At 35.8% G+C, this 22432-nt stretch overlaps 1 long non-coding RNA gene across 1 annotated transcript; it reads left to right on the top strand.

Annotated features, from left to right (window-relative positions):
- Positions 1 to 649: 649 nt before the first annotated feature.
- Positions 650 to 18463, top strand: LOC137863718 (uncharacterized). Its single transcript, XR_011101071.1, has 4 exons — positions 650 to 959; positions 9601 to 9709; positions 10139 to 10243; positions 12246 to 18463. It is a non-coding gene; the product is annotated as an uncharacterized lncRNA (long non-coding RNA).
- Positions 18464 to 22432: the final 3969 nt, after the last annotated feature.

Here is a 22432-nt window from a genome sequence, read left to right as displayed (position 1 = left end):
TAGGATTAAGTTCTTCTGGCTTGGGAATCTTTGGTGCAGCTGTTTTCATAGTTGATTATTGTGGATTGTTCAACTCTTTTTTCAAATAGTTTTAAGCTGATATATGTGGTTTTTGATTTGGTCTGGATTAATTTCCTGTGTATTGGAACCAGATGGGATGATTTCATAGCGCATGGATTGATCACTTTTATCTTTCTGTGATATTTTAAAGTTGTATCTTTAAAAGTGTCTGCCAGCAGTTTTTATACATAACCCTTCCCATAGAACGGAAAGGAATTCAAACTGCTCTTCTAACCTTTGGCTTTCTGGATGTTCTCTATTAGTTCTCTGCAGGACACACTTTCTACTCCAAAACTTTGGTTTTACTATAGAGGTTAAAGAGATAATATGATATAATTATAAACTGTGAAAAAGCGTGTATTATTTTGAGAGGAAGTTGAATGGCAATCTGCATGAAGTAATGATAATCCCAAGGTAATTTTCATTAAAATTCTGCTATGTTCATATGAATAGCTTATATCTTGTCATATGCATCAGATGAATATCAAAACTACCTCAATATAAATCCTAACAGGTGTCTCTAATAGACTGGAGGGACGTGAGATTACACTGAAATAATGTAAGGGAAGGCTAAATTCTTACTCTCTAGGTTACCAAATAATTCTGGCTTTGAGGGTTTGTAGTTCCTTTAAGAACTAAATTGTCATGGTAATGACCCCGTAATGTAGTAAGAGCTGTGATCGAAGAGAGCATTCACCTCAGTAGTCTTCTCCAGGCAGGAAGGTGTTTCTGTGGGTTGTGCTCAGTGGGCTACTACTAGCTGGAGCAAATTTTATGCTGGGGGAAAGAAGCTGACTTTAGTGTGGTTGAAGGAGTGAGTAACTGAAGAGTGCTACTTCCATGCTTCAGATTGGTTGTTTTACTGTTTCTTATGCTGTAGTGCCAAAATCTTATATGAGGTAAAACTATTGTGAATGCTCTGTTTTTATTTCTGATTTCTGTTGTGAGCAGCAATTAAATTTCTGATAACTTAATCATTGGTATTATATAAATATGTGGAAAATTGCATTATTTAATGTTTGAAATGGGGTGTCAGTAGTGAAAATATTTACAATGTTTAATAATTTTTTTTTCAAACAAGTGATAATAATGCATCTATCACTGTATTTTTCCATACATTTATGTTTTGAATTTCCAGTGAAATTCAAATTCAATTGAATCAATTTTATCTAATCAGAGCAACCTAGATGACCAGTGTTTAGTGCTACTGCAATGTCTTTGGCATTGATTTTGTTTAACCTTTTAAATCTCCATTAATACAATGAAGAAAATGGGGGGGGGGGGAGGCAAAGAAGCTAGCAAAAGCCAAGTATCTCAAACACAACGATCACTCGATCACTGTGTAAGAGGTAAGGTACAGCCAGTATTGCTAGCTTGGTGCACAAAAATGTACAATGCAACCTTGTGTCGATGGTTTGAGTTGCTGTTGGTTTGAGGCACTGCAAAAGCAAGCACGGTCTGATGGGCTGTGGGCAGCCAAGCACACCAGTGTGAATTCTGTATCTGACAAAAGGTAGTATAAGCTATTGTGTCTCTGCTTCTTCGGAAACTTCTTCATGGTAATTGACGTTGACAGGAGAGTAACAGTATTTTAGGGGATTGTGAGAACTGTGAAGTCAATTAGAGATGCAGATGTTTTACTGATGTACCACACTGTGTTGTCCTTTATGTTGATTTCACAACATTATGCAATAATGCAAGCTTATGCAGAAGCTTTGTCTTGGTTAGGGGTTTTATTAAGGTGAGGCTCATACAGGTGTTTGATGTGAAAGAGGCAGTAGCATGTAAGAAAGGCGGGACTGATGCCTTAACAAGCACATTAGTTTTAGTATAACAAGTCTGTGCTACCAGGACACTGCATTTGTGTAGGAGAAAGCAGATAAAGGACCTACCTGTCTGCCTCTAGAGAGGGATGTGTAGTTGTGATGATTTCATTATGTTGTGGTTTTAGTTATTCTTTTTTTGGTGTGTAACAGCTAACTGTGTCTGAAAAATCAGAGCACATGACCTTGGCCTGAGATTAGCCTTTCCACCACAGTATTGCAAATGAAATGTGTTAGAATGAGCTGTAAGGCTTATAGAACTCAATGCAAAGCCTGGAAAGTAAGCAGTAGTAAATTGAAATAGTTGCAGTATATCTGGGTGTTAAAAACAAAGACGGCATCTGTTTGAGTTAATGAATATATCACAGTCATTTCTGATTTCACTGGGAAAGTAATGAATACTAAGGTTTTCACGTTGAAGGATATTTGCATTGCACTCTGGAACATATGCTTCTACATAAAGTAAATAGGCTGACAGTGTAACAGGGATTCAGTACTGTGGTTCAGTGTTAAACATAGTATTTTTTCAGAGCTGTCAGAAAAGCAATGTGATCACCAGGGTGCAGAACTATTGAAATAATTGAACTATTTTGTGGCTATTTAATTAAATTTCAGCCTAGAATTCTTCAATAGAAGAATTTCAATACACCTTTATGGAGTAACTCAGTGAACTTCAATTTTTTCACAATTCTAAAACTGGGAGTCATAAAGTAGTAACGTACAGAGTTGTATTTCACAGTGTCTAAAGTTCTTACTTGCAAGTGGTTTTTCTTTTGTGAGATGTAGGGTACCCGCACTGTTTTTAAATAGAATAAAATACTTTTATGGTAACATAAGCATGAAAGCAAATTTTTAATGTACTGAACTGTTATTGACAGTCCTTTTGATAGTACATACCTGTTTTAGCTAGCAGATTTGTTAGTTCTGTAGTGTTGACATTATCTAACAAAAATAGATGCAGATGGACAATTACATGAAGTATACTCAGGGGAATTGTTATCTCTGCTTTATGAAGAAAGAAACTTTCATCTGGGAGAACTATTCCTATGCCCTATGATATATCCTTCTAAGATGCTCCTTCACTAAATATATCCTAAGATAAGTGGGGTTTGAATGTATATTAAATAAAAGGAGTCTAGCACATGATTAATCATGTGATTTGAGATTAAAATAAACTGTAACCTAACAGAAATGCTCATGCAATCTGGTTTAGTCAATTGCCTGCCTTCATTCACCAGCAGATGCACGTGAAGAGCTCTCTGCCATACAAGAAGACTGCCTGTTGATCTCTATTCATCTCCACTTTATCTCTTGGTGGTAGCAAAGCCTCTTGATTCTTTACAGACCTTACCAGACTTACCTCCGTGCTTTAAAGTTATACGCTAAGCTTTCACCAAAAAAAAAAAAAAAAAAAAAAAAAAAGGCATTAATTCATTAATTATTTGTGGCAGTCAGAGCAATGAGACATTGAGGGGAAAAAAAAAAGTCACAGCAAACTACTCTTTAAAAAATAGATTCCAAAAATGGAACATAGAGATAATCTTACTTCAACTTATTAAGTATGCCGTGTAAGCAATAAATCAAATCACTTTGCTGTATAATACAATTACTGCTGTAATTTGTAGTCATTACAGCTTGTGCTGAGGTATAAGAGGAGACTTGATTTTATGCAGGCTATTGACCGAGAAAGCCCTAGCAACTTTAGTACAGGGACATCCTTTGGACTTATTGCCACTTAATTTTCAGATGATTATCTCAGTAGACCTAATAGCTGGTTGTGTCTACCTGTTACAGGGTCACATGTCAGGATCGTGCACATAAAGAAGATCAAAATACTCCATTGTTAGAAACGTACAACCTGGTGCATCACTTCCCTTTCCATTAGGCTCTGCTATATCAGAGCACTCTGGTTTGTATTTTTTCTAGCAGGTTGTCTGAGGACAGTAGGTGACTTTTCTACATGCAGTGAATTATTTCAATGAACAACTTAATGATTTGTCGTAGTCTTCTGCATTTGATTAATGTTTACTAAATTAATTGTGATTTGACAGAAATAGATTTTTAACTGTCAGGTTTCACGTCTTAAAACTGAACATAAAATTTACTGTCACAAGTTAAGATAAAAAGAGATGTTTTTGCAGGGACTGGAGGCTTGTCTTGTCATCCAGGTTCTCTATTACTTCCCTAATAGCTGACATCAGCCATACAATAAAATACAATAGATGTCATATTACAATTGAGAATTCTTTTTCTGATTAACTCCTGTGCTTAATCTGCATCCTGAAAATTATTTATGGCTGTTCATTCCCCTCCCCCCCCCCCTCCCCCAATGCCATTTGGTGTCCCTCCTCCTGTTAGCTCTATGGTATTTTAAGAATGATTCGTTTTCCACCTGTCTGCTCCTTCACAAATAATAGTGATATTTTTCCATATCTAGTGCCTTTTCTTTTAATTTAAGGAGAGGGATATTAAGAGAGACACTAAGAAAAAAAAAAATAGGTTTTCAGTTCAGTTGGAAGGGACCTACCAAGTAAAGCTAACAGACTATATGGTCACTTTTTCTGTGCCAATAAAGTAAAACCATCTTGGATTCTCCTCTATTTTACTTTTATTTTTTTTTTTATGATTAGACTGAATTTCACAGTTTTGTTCCTACTTAATATTTCCTCTGTCCCTATAGCACCTCTTTGTACTATTTCCTCTTCAGACAAACGCAAAATCTGCTCTGACATTTGTTTGTTGTTGTTTTGGTTATTTTAGTCCTCAACTGGTCCTCAAACAGAAGTTTGTATTGAGAGGTATTTCTGGAAGTTTTAGAAGTGGAATTTTCCTTCCATCTGAACTGCCTACCATGAAATGAAACTGTGCTATTTTTATAAACTTAGATTGAGTAAAAATCCTGTTGAGATTACATATCTATAATCAGCCCTTAAGACAAAATTAGCTTATAATAGGTTAAAAATCATAAACCTTAGAAAAGGAGGATCTGATATGAATTAGCTGGTGTGTGATGGAAGTTGGCATTGCTGCATAACTGAAAGAGTGATTGCTTATCACATCAAAGACTTTATGCAAGCAGAATTTCTTGGCTGACAGCAGGCATATCAGCCAGCAGTTACAAAATACACTGCACAGACTTTACCATGAGCTAGGCAGGGCCATGAGCATTCTGTCTTGAAAAAATTCTAAGCACAGTCCATTTTGTTGTAATGGCAGAGTATTCCATCTCCATCCTGTCAGTGCAGTGCAGAGATGATGCTGTTGGGCAAGCAGAGGTGGCGGTGTGAGGAAAAGCGTAATGACAAAATCACAGTACAATACTGACATGCAAAGTAGGACCATTTACTTTTGCCATCAGCAGTGTTCCTAGACCTGTTGCCTCCCTGCTGAAACCGAACCCTATTGTTAACATTCTTACAAAAAAGGATGGACAGTGATTTCAGTACATTTGTCATTTTCTAGTTCAAGTAGTTGCTCTAGTCTTGTTGTCACTTATCATAAGATTGAGATTGCAGTGTAGAGTAGGATGTACAAATGATGGCACAGGGTGGATCATTTCTCTTCCAACCTAGAGATTCTGTGATTCTGTGTGTGATTTGCCAAAAGGTCAGGTAGGGGTTTCTCAGAAACTTTGTCTCTATTTCCTTCTCTTTCTAGTTGGTGTTTGCAGAAAAAAAAAGCTGTGGAGGGATCTTGCAGAGATAATTGTGTGAGTAAAGAAAGATTATCAGCTGCAGCTCATTGTCACTGTCCTGTTATTAAAGATTAACATTGTCATGCACCAGCAATCTGCGGATGAAACAGTTGATGCAAATGCTACCTTGTGTGTCTTAGGCAAAATCAGGCAGAACAGTTTAAATAGTCACTTCTTCCCAAACTGAATCACTGAGCTTTGAACTGAAATGCTCTAAAGTAGGTCAGCAGGGATAGTAACCTCCTTTTACAGCTGTAGCTTAAGCCTAAATTTAAGATATGGTCAGTGGTCTCTATCTGGCCAATCCTTACAACATCCACAACACCCAGCTAAGGATCTCCAAGTGAAGTACTCTCTTGGTTTCTCTGACTGGCTGCAGCATGTGTGATTGTGCTTGTTTGAAGTCAAATACTCAGTTCACTTGAAATTGCAAGGATAAATGAATTATATTGGCTACACGCAGAGTGTTACTGTGTATTCTTTTCCGATACATTTTCTCTTAACAATTTAAAAGGATATTTTCCTCATTTGGCATGATGCATTTAAAATATATTACATCTCGGGAATTCTAGTTCTCTTGTTACCAATTTGACCTTCATGTAAATACAAATAAATCCTGTTGTGTATTGCATGGATTAGTCCTTAAAGGATATATAACTTGTGTATCCTAAAGAAAAACTGATAGCTCAGTTTTGCATGAAGGTTAGTTACCTCCTGGGAGCTACATATAATTTACATAAAATCTTAATGTTTTAACTTTATTAGGCAATAAATCATCTAAATTTGACCATGTAAGATATAGAAGAACATTGCTAACTGAGAGCTCTCACAAGAAATATTAGACTAAGAAAATAAAGCAAGCTAGATGCAAGATTTTATCAAAATGCTACTCAAAAATATAAGGATCCTAGACAGTATTTGCCACGGCATTACAATTGCCACTTCAGTGGTATTTGCATGCTTTACTGACTTCTGTGTGGGCATCATCATACTATTTCGCTTTGGAAATAGCAATGAGATATGTGGATGAAGTAACTTGCACAGCATCCTCAGAATTTGGAGTTGTGTAAGCTGTTGAACTTACATTGTCCAAGTGCTACGCTACTGTCCCTTTTCTTCCACTACTCTTTCTCATAATAACAAGGACCTAATTTAATCAGCAAGTCTCTCTCTGTTCCCTTCTCTCTTGATGTAGTCTAAAAAGATCCAGTGAACCCTTGACCTTGGTGTATTTGAGCTAAAAATTCATCAAATCATAGAATATCCTGAGTTGGAAGGGACCCATAAAGATCATTGAGTCCAACCCCTGGTTCCACACAGGTCTGCCCAAAAATTCAGACCATATGACTAAGAGCATAGTAAACACTTCTTAAACTCTGACAGACTTGGTGCCATGACTACGTCCCTGGGGGGCCTGTTCCAGTGCATGACAACGCTCTCAGTGAAGAGCCATTTCCTGATATCCAGCCTGAACCTCCCCTGTCACAGCTTGACACCATTTCCCTCAGGTCCTATCTCAATCATTAAAGAGAATAGATCCACGCCTACCCCTCCACTCCCCCTTGTGAGGAAGCCGTAGGCTGCAATGAGGTCTCCCCTCAGCCTCCTCTTTCCCAGGTTGAACAAGCCAAGTGACCTTAGCTGTTCCTCATACATCTTCCCCTATAGGCCCTTTACGATCTTTATACTGTGAATTTGAATATAGTTCAACTTCAAGATTTATTTTTTTAAATAAGTTTTCTGTTACTTTATGATTTTAGCTTCTAAGTATGTATTTTCTAAGTATTTTCTAAGTATGACTTCTTATAAACAAGAACTATTAACTGTAAGTTGGAAAGGCGTGGGTTTTTTTTGTTGTTGTTTTTTTGTTTGTTTGGTTGGTTGGTTGGTTTTGGTAAAATAATTGGCTATACTTGTAAGATACTGTGAATACAATTCTTCAGTGTAAGTTCAGACTTGCTTCTAAGTCCCCAGAAAGGGAAAGGAAGGCAGAGAGAAAACTTGGACCCAAGCAATAGTAGCTAGGAAACTTATATTCATGAGTCTGCGTGATTGGGGGAGGAAATAAAAATAATTTTCTGAGTAAGCAGACAATGCATGGAAAGACTCCTTATCACAAATTTCTTATAATTGGCCATTCTAAATTAGTATGTCTTCATGAATACTAATAAATTTCAGATACTGTCTCCTGAGTTACCAAATTATCTTTCACCTCATTAAAGGAAAAAAATAAGTATATGTCCACAGTAACATTTTTTTGTTGTAGTTCTTTGCATATGACCCCTTTTTCAATCGACTTCTCTCAGGAAAAAATATATTTTAAAACTTATTATAAGGCACTGCAACAAAATACTCATTCTGTTCTTTTCCTTGATACAAACTTTATTCCCAGAATGCAGAATCCAAAATTCGGTGCTTCAGAAATTCTTTGGAAATAATGGGCAAATGTTACTATGGTTACAGAGCTGCTCCCATTTGCTTCTCTTTTTCTGCCTAAGTAGTGAGAGTGGAAAGGGATTTTTTTTATTCCAACGGTTTGTATGATGCTTTGCAGGGGAGACCCATCTCCACTGAAATTCTTCTAAAACATTTTTAAACTATTATATTTTGTGCCCTGGACTTTTCTGAAGTTGTTTATCCCTATTTTTTGAAAAATGGTTGATGAACAAGGTGTGTGGGGGGATAATGTAGTCCTAAAAAGAAGTAGTGAAATTGGGATTCAGCAACCATCCTTCTTCAATCTAATGATCTTCAGGTATAAAATATTCAGGTTGTCCTATTTATTGAGTTACCTTTGCCTCAGGAGTATCTGGCACTGATTAAAATAATCATCATAAAAATTAAAGCACAATTTATTCTTACAGTTTCTTAAATGCAAGTAGAACAAAGTAATGCTTTTTTTTTTTTTTTAAAGTAAATGTTTTTTGTGTCCTTTTCTTTTTTTCCCTAAAATAAACCTCTGAACCCAGAAAGCAGCCTCTGCTGCTTCACTTTTTTGTGGATACTTGCATAGATACTTGGAGAGCAATTTCTTGTAAGGCTGAATTTAAATGTTTGTGAAAACAGATCTGATTTTCTTGTCAACAAAGCATCAGCAGCAGCTCTTCCTTAGGATGAAAATACATCTGGAAGCAGCCACTGGCAGGGTAATGCAACTGAATTGTTCTCCTGAGGATAATAAGCAACCTCTTTTAAAGTAGCAATGATATGGCATAAATGTACTCTCTCGGGACAGAATAAATGATACATTTCCCTGGGGGTCATTATGATTCTGCTGCAGAAAGCATACTGTGAAAAGATAATGCAAATGAAAGATGTTTGTCATAGAAACACACAAGAGTTTGTGTGTTTGTTGTTTTTTGTTTTCTTGTTTGTTTTTCTCCCCAAAAAAATCATTTGGGAATGAGAGGGCACTTTGTTTTACAAAAGCTGAAGACCTGCAATATTTTACATAGTCCCATTAGGAATAGATTTTTTTTCTGGCTGCCATGATAGCATATGTTTTAGGTGGGAATGTCACTGTGGTTATTGTTAATGTTTTCTGACACTTTTTTTTAAATAATGTTGAATTTTTACTAGCTCATAACTTTGCCAAGCAACTAAGTGCAATTTTCCTTTCTGAATGGCTTTTCTAGATTCATATATAGGTATATATATTCATATTGCCTTTATTGTTTCATTTTATTTCAGCCAAAGTAGTTGCAGAAGTCTCTGAGAGTTAACATAAGGAAGTAGTATAGTGCTGGACTTTTCTATTATTATTTTTTTAAGTTTAGATATTTCTTTCCCTTCATTCTCTTGAACCTTTTTCTTTTTGGAAAAACTAGGCTTTGGTGCAGAAACTTAATTGGATGGCCTTTACCACTATTGTGCCTTCCCTGCCCCTGTGAAAACCTGTCCATATTTTTTAAATCACAAGACTAAGAATTTTGGCCAATTTTCAGAAAGGTGTAGTGTTGTTGTAGTGGATCCTTTCCCAACTTTTCTGCCTGAGCAGGCTCTATATCATCTGTTCTCACACAGCATCTACATGTTCAGACTGTTAATGAACTACCTCTTCAGACTAACTGAGCGTGCACCGCCAGCTACAGCTTTGGAAAGTGAAAGAACTGGAAATTTGCCATCCTGAAGGGTAACTGGTGCCTCATGATGCTTGGAGCTTGAAGGAGGGGTGCAGAAAAAGGGCACTTGGTTAGAACTGGGAGTTGGTGCTCTCATAATCCCCTGCTGGTGGGGGGGGTGAGGTGGGGGAACACAAGGAAATGTACATAGGAATAGGGTAGGATTTATGTGAAAGAGATACAAGCCTTTAAAAAAAAAAAAAAAAAAAGGAATAGCTAGTGTAACCTTGGTCTGGGAACACTAGTTTTAAAACTGAAGAGCGAAAAAGGATAAGAAGCAGTGCCTGATGGAGGAAAAAAAGCTTGCTTAGATTGCATGGCCTTTGCTGACACAACAGAAGTGGTGACACTAGAGGGCTTCGTGTGATGTGTTAGAGATAGCTGAAGACTTTTCAGCACTGTAGAAAAAACTTTTTTTTTTTTTCTTTTTGCACTGGCAGTCAACTGTGCTCTTGAGAAATGGGGTGGAATGGAGGAGAGTAACAGCAAAAATGCTGGAAATGGAAGTTAAATGTTGAAAATTCAAGAGGACTGCAGATATAAAGGTGAGTAAAAAGGGCTGAGAGGAGTCTGACGTTTCAGGAGGGGAAGTAGGGGACCCAAGAGACTTTCAGACTGCCATTGTCAGAATAAAGATTAGGAATGAGAGAATAAAGATCAGGAAGGAACACGGTAAAAAGAATCTAGTTTAGGAAACAAAAAGCTCAAAAACACTGAAATGGTTGTTGGAGCACTGATAAACTACTGCAGGCTTAAATACTTTAATGAAGTGCAATATGTTTTAAACACTTCTCAATTTTTGTCCAAACATGGTATTTTTTTCTCCATGTGATTTTCAAAACATTATGGAGGATGCTTCAAACAATGTCTGTTTCTCATTCTTGCTGTCATACCAGGTGACTCTCTGCCAAAGAATTTGGACTCTGTGTGTAGTATCATAATGTAAGATTCACATGTTCAGGAATCTAAATAACTCAAGTGCTTACAGTTTTTTGTTTGTTTGTTTTGAAAGAGATAACACACAAGTTTAATTTTTGTATTTCTGTGAAATTTATCTTCAAATATTTGATTTAAATTTTTGAGAGGTCTCTTGAAATCAGAAATGAAACAGATTTAATTAAAACTGACAATATCTAAAGAAATAAGTGGAGAGTTGTTTGAGATAAACATGTGATAGGTAAAGATATTATGTATTTTTATATTTTACTGGAAGAAAAGAACAAGCAATTTTCCAAATAAATGCTAGTTCTTGAGTCCTCTACCCATTTGTGTGTAAAAACATGAAACAGACCGTGCTGTTCCCAGAATGAACTGACTTCCTAAGCATCACTAAAAATAGTTTAGCTGTGACTGTCTAAGTTACTGTAAGTACTTAGTACATACTGTACTAAGTATGTAAGTTACTGGAGAATGTTTGGTGTCTTAGTTGGTCTCTACTGGCGTTATGCTCAAATAACAGTTTCTTTAAGATAGCTAGTAAAACTCAAAGAGAAATAGCAATCAATAAGAGGAATTATTTAAAGGAATTTAAATTAAGAGGAATTTATTAAAGGAAATTGTTATCTTCTTTGTCCAGCTCAGTTTACAGTTTTATGCATTCTTCAATGTTAGTCGCATGTCTATAATTGTATTTGTTGATTTCTAAAACTGAATTCAATATAAGATGAAAGTGAGTGACTGAAATTTACATAGAAATCATTTGCCATTTTTAAAGATAGAGTTCCAACTTATCACAATGCACAAACTTCTTAGTATTGTAAGAGTAGTGCCTGCTCCTTTACTGCTTTGTGTAGGACAGTGACAGAGAGGTAAAGTACATCTTAATACCTTAAAAAATTAAAACTAATGATTGCATTTAAGACTTCACAGCTCTATAACGCTAATAGATATCTTATTAAGAACATGCTACCACTGTCCAAATATGCAAGTTCATTAAGTAAAAAGGATTTTCTGGGTGATTCTTTATCTCAAGTTGTTCGTACCTAAAAATTGCTGTGTAGTTGTGCCTATCATGACTGTGGTTGTCCTTGACCTCCTATATCTCACCGCATATTCCCTGACATGTAAAGTCTTACACGTACAAATTTTTAGATGACCAAGCACTGAAAACAAAGAGTGATTATGGATTTTTTACATAATCAATCCACCATATAAAGTTAGAGCAGAGTGTTGAAATAGTAGGTTTTGGATGTATGGAAATAAAGGCAGCGGGGGAAAGTACTGCAATACTTTCCATGGTAGGTTTACTGTTTAAGAAATAGTTTTCTTCTGAGTATTGATAAACAACACAATACTTAAAATAATGCAAAAGGAAAAAAACTGCAGAATGTGTAAGTTATCATTCAAAACCTTGCACTTCAAAGCTTAAAAAAAAAAAAAATCCTTCTGTCTTCAGCTTTCTGAGGTGCTGATTGCTGCAGCTGGGATGTGGGTTTGTAGCTGCACTGCATGGATGTGTGGGATTTGGGAGTGGGTGTAGGAACTCGCTTCAGGGTTTTTTTGCTCTTTTTGAAACCATGCACATTTCTTTTTTCTTCATGCTGATAGGACTTTCAACTGTACATTTAGAGAAGAACTAAACATTTGGAGAAGACTGCTGAAAGGGGGGACAAGCTCACTGCCTGCACTTCAGTTATTTTTTCAGTCATCGCTGGGCACTTATGTAAAGCTTCAACAATCTTTTTCTTGTTGTTGTCAATTAGAGAGCAGCAGAACTGCTTTGTTTATTTACTGCTTTTTCTGAAAGCAGATGAACTGACTGAATAGTGTTCTTTTCTGGTACTGAATTATAATGCTTCATAACATGAGTCCACTAACTTTAAATAATGTCAACCTAGTTTACAGGGAATCTAATTCAGAAGGATAGAGCTTCAATTTTACACAACACAGCTGGTGGTTTTTATTTTTATCCTCTGTTGTAATGAAAATTTGTAACAACAGTTTTAAACTTTTAATCTAAGAAGGTTGTCAGTCCAAAGTTTGGTCAAAATTAGGACAAAAGTAAATTTTTGACCCTTCAGCAAATCTAGATATCTAGTCCTGCAAAAGCTGACCTGTAGTTGAATATTTTTAGGAAATAAAGATAGAAGGTGGCATGGAGATGACAGTTTATAAGTTTTTACTCCATGGAAGCAGAGCACATTAAAATTGCAAGTGATAAAGGTTTTTGTTTGTTGTCATGCAGTAGGAAGCATTCTGAGTGACTCCAGCATTGTTTTTCTCTTGTCAACAAGATCATTTGAAGAAAAATAGTTGTGTTTCTAAAATAATAGTCTCTCCTGTCAAAGAACTGCTGAATACTTGGTTCTGCTACAAGGATTTTTATGAGAGGAGCAAGAATAATTTAGAAACATAAAGAAAAAAATGGCTATGCTTGGATGTTTAGAGAATCTACGCTGTCTGTTTAGCTATAAATGTGCTGTGGCAGTCAGAAACACTTGCCAAACCTCACTGCAACCAAACTCCACTTTACTTTAAAAGTCTTTATTGTGTTGTGGTTTTTTTTTTTGTTTGTTTTGTTATTGAGAGGAACTGACACTGACTTAATTTATCATATGTCTTCTTCATAATCTGGGTATTCAAAAAAATAAAGATGAGTCTCAAAGAAGAGCTTAGGCCTTTAAAATCCTTTACAGCAATTCAGTTATACTGCTATGAAGCATACGCTTACATTTCTCTCATATTGTATTTGTGTATGGAAAGGTGTTCCATGGCATGTATAAAAGATGGAGAGAGAGAATGAAGAAGGAACAGAGGATTAAAAACATTCTAAATTCACTTTAAAATACATTGTATCAAGTTATATTAGTTATGGGCATTTTTCAAATCCTGAAACTAGGCATCCAACACCTTTTGATTGTGTTTGCCTAGAAACATGCATAGCTGTTAACTACTTGAGGTTTTGCACTGATAGAAAATGTCAACAATTCCTAATTGTTCATACCAATGCTAAAAATCTGCCTGAGTTTTAATACTGCCATTTTCCACAAAGTTTTATAACTCAGTGTCAGCACAGGCTTTCCTAGTTATATCTTGTTTTATATTCTAATTAGGTACAAAAACAGGGGAAAAAAAAAAAAGCTAATAGTGTATGCTCTTGGGTCTGTTTTTATAATGGCATTTACTTCTCTCTTCATTGAGGGAATCTATATTATTATGGTCTCCTTGACACCTTGAAAGCATGCTCTCTGCTAAATACAGGGTATCTTAGATGTTTTTCAGTATCTGCATATGGTGTTTTGGTGGTGGTGGTGCTGGCGGTGTTACTGTTAAATTGGCAGTATCCTAAGACTTCTAAAAGTGTTTCCCATCAACCTTTGCTTTCTGATGGAAATACTGTGACTTTTATATTGTACAAGTTGGTTGGTTTAATTTGTTGCTTCGTCAGTGAGACATCTTTTGTTTGTTTTTTTTTTCTAATATAAGAATATCTTTCTGTTGCCTCTAGCAGAAGAGATACAATACTGTTAACCAATATACATACAAAAGAGATTGCAGTTCTATAATTCAAAAGCTAAGCACAGTGTAATTATGACGTACAAATTGGATGTTTACATTTATTTGAGCGCAAATGTATCCCAACAACTGAGTTACAAATCAGTACTAATTTATACAAGTGAGGGCCTGGTTCTCAACTTCAAACAGCTGTTAAAGGAAGAGATGAAATTTATGAAGATATCTGACAAAAACTCAGATACTGGCAAACTGTAGATGCTTTCAAGCAGCAACCAAATTATTTTCCCTGTTTTTTTTACTCTGACTTTTATCAGTGTGAAGGCATTACACTATTCCCTCTGAAAACAGAGATATCTAGGGAAGATAAAGTAAGGGAAAAATCTATAGCTGAATCTATTATTCACCTCTTGCCCAAAACAAGAGAAAAGCACATTGCTGCAGTGGTCTAATGAGCCCATCTGTGTTGGCCCTCAACTCTTAATGAAAGAGTTGAGCTCTCTCCAGTCACAAATATTATTTTTAGAGTAAGACACAAAGGTAATAGATTTTACTTCTGATTCCACAAGAATGCGATTCCACTTGGTGCACTCAGAACTCAAAACTAGAGCATGTACAGAGCAAATTGGCTTGGAGAGACAAAGGGGTAGGATAGGCATTTTACAATTAATGTAGAAGTAGACTACCACTTAAAACTTTACTTGTATGGCCAGTTTAGGTTTCAGTGATCTTGAGTACTTCCCTATTCATTCATAAAATGATCTTTTTCCCTGTTGAGGATAAATTTTGAAAGTAAAACTGCTGTAAAATAACTCATTGAGATAGTGATAAAATGTGAGGGTGATATGGTTCCAGAAGGGTTATGCTTATAAAAATATGAATAGAGCAAGATTGATCGCTTCAGAACATCGATGCTAAACTTTTTTTCTTATTCCCTTTCTGTACTGCCCCTAACCTGAAGTTTTCTGATGAAAAAGACAGGAATAGCCACTTAACCAGACCTAAGACCTTGCTCCTCTCACCCCCTAATGAATGTTAGGAGAACCATTCTGATAGGTCTCTTATTATCAGGTCTTTCATTTTGACTTGAAATAACTTTCTTTCTGAAGCTTTTTCAAAAACTGACCTTTTCATAATGCCTTCTAATAAATTGTCACATTCTGATTAAAATTATCTCAGGGAAAAAAACCTGGCTTACCGTAATTGCAAGGGCTTGCCTTTAACTTCCATTTTAGGGGGAAGGGGTGATCATAAATGTACAAACTCAAACCTTTATGACACTTCTGACCAACCCTTATTTTTATGGAGTGTCCGTGCTGTTCTCAGCAACAGGCTTTTTTCTGATCTTCCTATTTAACTAAAAAGCTTTGGTATCTGTAGAGCCATACAACAAACACTAAGCAAGAACTAACATTCTCCATAATTAATTAAAGCCTAGCACATTTTTAAGCTCTTATCAGGCCACTTGGATTTTGGGAGCAGATGTGCAAAATTCTCTATCTCCTTTCATTCCTATTTAGAGCATTTTCATGGCCATCTGATTCTTTTCACCTTGTATTCACAATAGGTTAAAATACCCTTGCTTACTGTATAATTACTTGACCAGTTAGTGGTAGACCTCGGGGCTGGTTCTTTTTTTTATTTTTTTTTCATGTGGCAAGAAACAGAAGTGAATCACAATTACTCCCCCTGAGAAAAAGAAAGGATGAAACAGAAAAGAATTCTTTGCTTTCAAGGACACTAGAGCTGCACACCTCGTACACTATCCCTTCCTCAAGACCATACTGAATTAAGATATATCCTGAAATTATCTTTTGTAGCCTCCTGGATGAGGACTGCTTGTAAAGCACGGTTAGTTATCTGTCTAGGAGTTACAGACATGTAAAGCTGTGCCACACTTCCATTATTCAGACATATTTTGTCAGTCTATTGAACTGTTTGATACCTAAGAAAATTGTTCCCTTTCAATTAAACAATGTTTTCAATCATTTTGAAAAATATTTCAAACAACTAAAATGTTTTTAATTTCCTGCTTCCTTGAAGTTTAGAAGCTTCTTCACAGTTAAGTATATGAGAGAACCTTTCTCAGACTTCTCTGTCTTCAAATGGCTCCCTTTCCCACTGTATTCTAACATCCTTCTCTCCCATCTCTCTCGGAGACAGCAGTCAGCACGTTGGGTTTTGCCTTAGCTACTATACTAAATTTCTTTGGGAACATGGGAAAAGTGGAACCTATACCACTAGCTCGTAGCAGTAATCTCCACTTGGTTTTGGCTCCATGTTATGCAACTTCTGAGAATCACCACAGGAAAGTAAAATGTACCAGGAAAATATCTATCCTGAGATTTGATTTATTTTTTTTTTAATGTTAAATCTTTGGGGTATTTTTAATATGTCATTGCATACATCTGTAAGACATCACTAAAATAAACATAATTTCCTCAGGTGCCTGGCAATACGTCGTATTTGTTTACTCTAGGGAAGAATTTTTGCATAATCATTACAAACACAGGGACTGAAAGGGTTTCCTGGATCACCAAATACAGCAAAACATTGCTGTAGGCAACTGTATCATATAAACCTTCAATAAAGTCGTGGAGTTTCATTTGAAGTTAATGAATTTTGCTCTTACTCTCCCTTCTGAAAAGTAATTCTGCTTGCCCACTTGTCTGATAATTAAGAAGAGGTTTCCATTCTAAATTTATTCCTGGATATGTCATTCCTACTTTTTTTTTTTTTTCCCCTTAGCAAAAGCATTGTCTTTTTCAAAGTCCTCAAGATGTTTATGGAGATTTACTGTGAATTTTCAATTCAAATTTCATTTTACTTAAATCTATTTTTTCCAAATAGATAATTAAAGAAAATTATAATATGATATGTCCTCCTGGATATAGTTGGCTTGGATCTGAATTATATTTTCCTAGGTATATTGATTCATGAATGCTCCTGAGATTATTTACTTTATGAATGGCTTTACTGTAGAACATAAACACTGGACATTTAAAAATACTAAAGCAGAATGACCCAAGGTTGGGAGAGTTTATTTTGATTGTTCTTAAATGTAAGGGTGAGTTGGCCATTCTTGAACTAATAAACTGTTTACAGGCTACTCAACTGTACAATTAATAAGAGTATCTGAAATTTAGTTTTCTGGATCTCGAATCTGACCAGTCCAACACAGTTCAAGATCACTTCAGCATTAATTTCCTTGATTCAAATTAGCACATTCTTCAGTCAGATGCTAGTACTACTAATACTGGCAGCACGTAGATGGTGAATTTTAACTGCACTAAGCATGTCCTTCTCTATGCTCAGTCATGAAAAAAATACCAATATGCATTATTAGCCTGTAACTCTTGCTTCAGTGTCCTCATTAAAAAATAGATGTTCTTAGGTAATTCAGAAACTGATCAGACCACTCTTAATGTATTTCTATTAATCTATTCTAATGTATCCATCAGAATAGTTATGCCATAAGGATCTTCAGATACACATGAGAAAGTTCTTCTTTAAAGAAAGAACCTTATATGTATTGTGATGCAAAATGATGTGTTTCAGTTAAGGAAGTCATCATTTTTGAGTAGTATAAGCTATGATTGACTGTTATTATCCTAGATTCTGTTTGTGAAGTGCCTATGACTTTGCTGTAAGGGATTTTAAAAATATTTGTTCCATATAAACTTTAGATGTTCAGGATGACTTTCTGTAGACTGTCAGCCAGCTGCAAATTACTTTCCAGTTGTCTGTGCTTACAAATTGTCATTCAGGGAAGAAAAGACACCAAGTAAGATGGTATTAATGAGATGGAGACAAGTTTTTTCCACATTTTATATTAGACTGTTAATCTACCCAGTCTCTGCCAGATCTTTTCTCCAAGTAAGTGCTCGCGATGAAAGCTTTTATATCCATTGTGCAGACTATGTGCTGCAAGTTTGTAAAAAGGAACAAGACTTTTAACTGATCTTTTAAGCTATCTTGATAAGCCAGTGTAATTTTTGAATAAAAAAGTGAAACATTTGCAGCACTTTCTATAGCTAAGTGCTCTCTGCAGAACTGTTAGAGTAATATAATTACAAGTTACTTCCCTAGTTTCTGAAAATTGACTTGAAATAAAAACAAACAAACATACCCTTTAGTGATTTTCAGGTGGTGGTGAATTAAAGATTTATTGCAAATGCCAGGGGTTGTACTCAAGGGAGAAAAATGGGGGCAGGGGAATGGGAGGGAATAAAAAATTTGGAGCATAGCGTTTGAACACATAATAAGATGTTTATGAAACAAAGAACGGTTAAAAAAAAAAAAAAAAGACAAAAGGCAATATTTCCCAGTTAAAAAAAAAAATACAAAAGAAAAACCTCCCCAAATATTGAGAGCTAGGAAACCTTTAAAGAACCAAGCAGAATTATTCCCCTCAGACCCCCAATTCTTATGTGTCTTTGATACATTTCTGTTGCTGTCTCTTTGTCTCTGCTGGTGAGTTCTTCCTACTCTTCCATGGCTCTAGATTCCAGATGCCTTTATTTCAGAAGAGATCATAACTAATAAATGCTAGTATAGAATATAAATATATTCATGGATTTCTTGTAATCAGAGATAAGGTGAAGCTTAATTAGATTTGAATCCAGTGGTGTGGGGTTTTTATTTTTAAACAGGGTATGGTGATTTCCAATCAGCACTGCATGTATCACCCAACTTTTACATTTTTCTGGTGTGTTCTCTAAGTAATGAGATTTCTAGAACAGCAGAATTCACTGCAAGCACATTGGTCTGGGACTCACAACTCTTTAAATTTATTCCTCACTCTACCACTCACCTGCTGTGTGACTTCTATAAAAAACACTTCAGCTCATTCGTTTTCATTGCCACCCTTTGCGATAGCTTTTCTATACATGTAGTGACCTCCTAGGATAGTAAAGCAACTTTATAATAGGAAGTTGGGCTTTTTAACCACCTCTGTGTAAATACTGTCCCTCTCCCTCTATAACTAAAATTCAGTCCTGTTAAAAGTGTGATCCATAGATAGAATTAAAATGTCCTATCCTTTCTATCAATAGCAAAATTCTATGCAACAAACAGAAAATCACTGTGAAACTATAGTGATGAAGAGGAAAATGTAAAGTAAATTTGAAGGAGATGCTCCTGTGTCAGTCAAGGGCTAGTATTAAAAACTTACTATTGTAAATGGCATCCTCTTAGGCATTCTCAGCACAGGAAGCAAGGAACTGACAAGTAGAATGAAGTAATAAGGCTGTCTCTCATTTCCAAGTATAGTCTTTCTTGGATTAGACTGCAGTCTTCCATGTGCCTTACTCATGCATGTGCCCCCTTTTTTTTTTGATGTCAGGGAGAAGAACCTCAGACTCAAGGCTTTCTTTAATGACAACCTGATAAAAGAAAATGTAGTTTTCCATGAAAGGTTTGCTAATATCTGCTATGATTAAATAGTTCTGCATTAACAGTAGTTGAAGCTCTCCTTTTGATTTTCTCTTTCTAAAAGATTGTTACAACTTCACTGCTCTATAAGTCAGCAAAAGTAGAAAATGTGGAGAATGGCAATAAGAAAAGATGTGAAATGATGAATTGCATTAAACACCAAAAATATGTAGGAAGAAGAATGACTGTTAAAGAAATGATATCATGAAAGATAAGAAATCTCATAGAACATCAGTCATTATTATTCTGCATGTTTGCTGCCACAGTAAAGGCAATAAAACAAAAACATACGCGTTCCTTTGTGTAGCACAGAAAGACAGAATCTAAGGAAAAATAACAGTAAAGTACTAGATAGTACTGTCAGCTAAAATAAAATAAAATAGATTCCAGTGCTGCAATTTGCAGTATCCTGCAGTGTTTGCAGAAGTTTTTTGTTGTTTTTGTTGTATTTTTCCTCAAGCATTACTAATGTTAGAACTTCAGACAATTTCCTTGAATCTTTGTGGAACATGTGTTAATTCCTACAATGCTAACAACTTCCTGATGTTTTGGCCAGACAGCTGTATGCAAAACTCCCAAGAAGGTTGTGATTAAACACAAAAAGCAACAAGCAATTCTTTCTAATTTGCTCCCTCATGTTTTAAGAGATACTACCTTCATACACTGCCACATAACATCCACTTTGGCATGCACATAAGAAATGCAAAATCGTAAGGGATAGTCAGCAGTCTACTCCTGTAGTAGGTTACAGTAAAGGAGCACTGCAAAATGTCAAACCTGTTACATGGTCCCCAAATACATCTTTTGCTTCCCCCTTGCTGTATATAGAGACTGTTTAAATAAATAAATACTAATAAAAATAATGATCTTGGCATGCAGTTAAACTCACAATGTGGAATCAAATCTCTAACAGGACGGATGGACATTTTCCGGGTAGCAACAGGAGTTTCTATCACAAGAATCCTTCAATGGCATTTGCAGATGGGCCGGGGATGACTTCTCAAGCTTGTGTCTTGCTGAAAATTTACATCCAGCTGGCCAGTAATCTTATGTGGTCATTCCAGTTCAGGCATGATTCCCTGCTATCGATTATCTCAAACCACTGTTGTGGGTTAGGCCCAATAGGCAGCTAAGCACCACAGAACCACTCACTCACATTGCCCCAGAAGGATAGGGAAGAGAATTGGAAAGGTGAAAGTGAAAAAACTCATGGGATGATAGATAAAGACAGTGTAATTGTTAAAGCAAAAGCTGTGCACAGAAGTAAAGCAGAAGAATTCATTCAGTAGTTCCTAGGGGCAGGCAGATGTTTAACCACTTCCAGGAAAGCAGAGCCTTATCACACCTAACAGTTACTTGGGAAGACAAATGTCATGACACTGAACATCCACCCTTGAGCTTTTACTGTTTAACATGACTTCATATGGCATAGATTATCCCTTTGGGATCAGCTGTCCCAGCCTCTTGAGCACCCCAACCTACTCACAGTCAGGGCAGTGAGAAACAAAGAAGACCTTGACTCTTCATAAGCACTGTTCAACAACAGCTAAAACACCAGCATTGTCTTAGTCACAAATTCAAAGCATAGCACCATATGGGCTGCTATGAAGAAAATCAACTCCATCCCAGACAGAGCCAGTACATCCATTCAGAAAATCTGAACAACTATTGAAATTGTCTAATGATTGGCACCATTTCTGTATCACCAAGAAGATTTTCTTCTATTTACAGGCATTTTATTTAGGTATGACTTGGTCAGTTCTACAGCAGAAACCACCTGAAAGTCTATAGAAGGAACAGACTGTCTAGCCAAGATATCACTGCTTATTACACCTATCAAAGAGCTTTAGAGAAGCAAACCACATTTTCCTGGTTTTCTTTTTTCTTTAAAATAGCTCCTCTCAAAATTTAGGTTTTATAAATGCCTCAGATTTAGTAGTTATACCCCTTCGTCTATCACCAAAAACTAAACAAAGTTATGTAAACACCCCAAAAAGCTGCTACTAAGCAAAATGAAAACCTTATATGCTCAAGCTGAGCACATACAATAAACCTATAATTGCCATCACTGATATATTGTTAAATTGTTTAATCTATAACACAATTGGAGTTGGGTGCAGTTTTAAAAGTCCACCTTCAGAATATGATGATGCTGATGAAATTTTAAAAATGTAACTTGTTACATTTTATTGTGTTAAATCACTAAACCCTGCAAAATGCACATTTCCTCTGTAGCATCCATATTAATGACAGAAGCAACAAATGGATGTTTTGTTTTGATGAGCCATTCAAATGTCACTTACCCTGTTAAGCACCATCCCAAGTAGCCCTGTCATTGAAGACTATAGAAAGATGGTACAAACAGGACAGAACTTGAATTGCTGCTTATTCATAAAAGTAGTTCTTTAAGAAGAAATTAGAAGTACCATCTTAACTAATAGCAGTATTGTTCCTAGTTGCTTGAAATTTAGGGACTTTTTATTTTTGATAGCCTTTACAAGTCCAGAGTTTGGTATTTTTAAATGATAAAATTAATTTTAAATCATTTGATATAAGCTTAAGGTATAAATTCATCTCCTTTCAGCAGCTGTCTTCAGATTTTAAAGAGAAACAGACTTCCCTTTAAGCCTGCAGTCTTCTCTTTAATACTAATTATTTCTGAAGCAATGAAGGGGATTGATCAGCATATGCATCTATGACCAAAACTTGAAATTGCCTTGTGGATTTATTTACCTTTACCTTTACTTTACTTACCAAATTTCTGATGTTTTGGATCTGAGGTTTCCAGAAGGACAAAGCACAAAACCCACTAATTTCTATCTTAAAAGTTCCAACTTTCTTTGATGTGT

The sequence above is a fragment of the Anas acuta genome, chromosome 13 (genome assembly GCF_963932015.1).
Source record: "Anas acuta chromosome 13, bAnaAcu1.1, whole genome shotgun sequence".
Classification (NCBI taxonomy): Eukaryota; Metazoa; Chordata; class Aves; order Anseriformes; family Anatidae; genus Anas; species Anas acuta.
This window is presented reverse-complemented; position numbering and strand designations above follow the sequence as displayed.